At 48.7% G+C, this 3,467-nt stretch overlaps 1 pseudogene; it reads left to right on the forward strand.

Annotated features, from left to right (window-relative positions):
- Nucleotides 1-385: 385 nt before the first annotated feature.
- Nucleotides 386-2,593, forward strand: LOC123108311 (uncharacterized; annotated as a pseudogene).
- The last annotated feature ends 874 nt before the right edge of the window (nucleotides 2,594-3,467 follow it).

The following is a 3,467-nucleotide window of genomic DNA, read 5'->3' on the forward strand; positions in this document are numbered from 1 at the left end:
GTGTTGATTGATTTGATTCCATTGATCTTTCTTAGCTTTTTGTAGCTTGTGTATACTTGATGTATAGAGATCGTTCCAAAATGAAACGAGATTGTAATTAGGCGAAATGTCAGTGGATATTTTGCTCTTGATTGACTGTTATTAGGCGAAATGTCAGTGGATATTTTGTTCTTCATTGACTGAAAACGTCTCGTCCAAATTTTGCGGTTGCTCTCTCTATAAGTCATTTTAACTCCGCCTATGTTGTCTCAACATAGCCGGTCCCAAGTTCGGATAAAGGAGGAGGGTTGTGATAGGCTTGGCGAGCCAACGTAAAAACTCAGCCACTTTTATGGAGATGAAACCCAAAAGATTTTCGTTGGGGCGTAACCCTCTCAGCGACGCGCCACATCGGAACCCGGGTGTGGTGGAAAATGGGCAAGGGCCGGGCCGTCACCCCCCAAGTGGCGCGCTGTATCTTGATCCGGATACGATGGCAAGTGAGCGAGGATCGGGTCGTCGCATCCTTAGTGGCGCGCTACATTGGCGCCCGGATGTAGTGGAAAATGAGCAAGGGTCTTCGCATTTGACTCGACGAGTGCGAAGGGTAAGGAAGCTAGCCGAGCCTAGGAGGATTCGCTTAGGTAGCTGGAACGTAGGGTCTCTGACAGGGAAGCTTCGCGAGCTAGTTGATGCAGCAGTGAGGAGAGGTGTTGATATCCTTTGCGTCCAAGAAACCAAATGGAGAGGACAGAAGGCGAAGGAGGTGGAGGATACCGGCTTCAAGCTGTGGTACACGGGGACGGCTGCAAACAGAAATGGCGTAGGCATCTTGATCAACAAGAGCCTCAAGTATGGAGTGGTAGACGTCAGGAGACGTGGGGACCGGATTATCCTGGTCAAGCTGGTAGCTGAGGACTTGGTTCTCAATGTTATCAGCGCATATGCCCCGCAAGTAGGCCACAATGAGAACACCAAGAGGGAGTTCTGGGAAGGCTTGGAAGACATGGTTAGGAGTGTACCGATTGGTGAGAAGCTCTTCATAGGAGGAGACCTCAATGGCCACGTGGGTACATCTAACACAGGTTTTGAAGGGGCGCATGGGGGCTTTGGCTATGGCATCAGGAATCAAGAAGGAGAAGATGTCTTAAGCTTTGCTCTAGCCTACAACATGATTGTAGCTAACACCCTCTTTAGAAAGAGAGAATCACATCTGGTGACTTTTAGTAGTGGCCAACACTCTAGCCAGATTGATTTCATCCTCTCGAGAAGAGAAGATAGGCGTGCGTGCCTAGACTGTAAGGTGATACCTGGGGAGAGTGTTGTACCCCAACATAAGCTGGTGGTTGCTGACTTCCGCTTTCGGATTCGTGTCCAGCGGGATAAGCGTGCCAAGGTCGCTAGAACAAAGTGGTGGAAGCTCAAGGGGGAGGTAGCTCAGGTGTTCAAGGAGAGGGTATTTAAGGAGGGCCCTTGGGAGGAAGGAGGGGATGCGGACAATGTGTGGATGAAGATGGCGACTTGCATTCGTAAGGTGGCCTCGGAGGAGTTTGGAGTGTCCAGGGGAAGTAGAAGCGAAGATAAGGATACCTGGTGGTGGAATGATGATGTCCAGAAGGCGCTTAAAGAGAAGAAAGATTGCTTCAGACGCCTATACCTGGATAGGAGTGCAGACAACATAGAGAAGTACAAGATGGCAAAGAAGGCCGCAAAGCGAGCTGTTGGTGAAGCAAGGGGTCGGGCATATGAGGACCTCTACCAACGGTTAGGCACGAAGGAAGGTGAAAGGGACATCTATAAGATGGCTAAGATCCGGGAGAGGAAGACGAGGGATATTGGCCAAGTCAAATGCATTAAGGACGGAGCAGGCCAACTCTTGGTGAAGGACGAAGAGATTAAGCATAGATGGCGGGAGTACTTCGACAAGCTGTTCAATGGGGAGAATGAGAGTTCTACCATTGAACTGAATGACTCCTTTGATGAGACCAGCATGCGTTTTGTGCGGTGCATCCAGGAGTCTGAGGTGAAGGAGGCTTTAAAAAGGATGAAAGGAGGCAAGGCGATGGTCCCTGATTGTATCCCCATTGAGGTGTTGAAAGGTCTCGGGGACATAGCGATAGTATGGCTAACCAAGCTTTTCAACCTCATTTTTCGGGCAAACAAGATGCCAGAAGAATGGAGACAGAGTATATTAGTACCAATCTTCAAGAACAAGGGAGATGTTCAGAGTTGTACTAATTACCGTGGAATTAAGCTGATGAGCCATACAATGAAGCTATGGGAGAGAGTCATTGAGCACCGCTTAAGAAGAATGACAAGCGTGACCAAAAATCAGTTTGGTTTCATGCCTAGGAGGTCGACCATGGAAGCCATTTTCTTGGTACGACAACTTATGGAGAGATATAGAGAGCATAAGAAGGACTTGCATATGGTGTTCATTGACTTGGAGAAGGCCTATGATAAGATACCGCGGAATGTCATGTGGTGGGCCTTGGAGAAACACAAAGTCTCAGCAAAGTACATTACCCTCATCAAGGACATGTACAATAATGTTGTGACAAGTGTTCGAACAAGTGATGTCGACACCGATGACTTCCCGATTAAGATAGGACTGCATCAGGGGTCAGCTTTGAGCCCTTATCTTTTTGCATTGGTGATGGATGAGGTCACAAGGGGTATACAAGGAGATATCCCATGGTGTATGCTCTTTGCGGATGATGTGGTGCTAGTTGACGATAGTCGAACGGGGGTAAATAGGAAGTTAGAGTTATGGAGACAAACCTTGGAATCGAAAGGGTTTAGGCTTAGTAGAACTAAAACCGAGTACATGATGTGCGGTTTCAGTACTACTAGCTGTGAGGAGGAGGAGGTTAGCCTTGATGGCTAGGTGGTACCTCGGAAGGACACCTTTCGGTATTTGGGGTCAATGTTGCAGGAGGATGAGGGTATTGATGAAGATGTGAACCATCGAATCAAAGCCGGATGGATGAAGTGGCGCCAAGCTTCTGGCATTCTCTGTGACAAGAGAGTGCCACAAAAGCTAAAAGGCAAGTTCTACAGGACGGCGGTTCGACCCGCAATGTTGTATGGCGCGGAGTGTTGGCCGACTAAAAGGCGACATGTTCAACAGTTAGGTGTGGCGGAGATGCGTATGTTGAGATGGATGTGTGGCCACACGAGGAAGGATCGAGTCCGGAATGATGATATACGAGATAGAATTGGGGTAGCACCAATTGAGGAGAAGCTTGTCCAACATCGTTTGAGATGGTTTGGGCATATTCAGCGCAGGCCTCCAGAAGCTCCAGTGCATAGCGGACGGCTAAAGCGTGCGGAGAATGTCAAGAGAGGGCTGGGTCGACCGATTTTGACATGGGAGAAATCCGTTAAGAGAGACCTGAAGGATTGGAGTATCGACAAAGAGCTAGCTATGGACAGGGGTGCGTGGAAGCTTGCTATCCATGTGCCAGAGCCATGAGTTGGTTGCGAGA

This window comes from Triticum aestivum, chromosome 5A (assembly GCF_018294505.1).
Source record: "Triticum aestivum cultivar Chinese Spring chromosome 5A, IWGSC CS RefSeq v2.1, whole genome shotgun sequence".
In the NCBI taxonomy this organism is placed as follows: Eukaryota; Viridiplantae; Streptophyta; class Magnoliopsida; order Poales; family Poaceae; genus Triticum; species Triticum aestivum.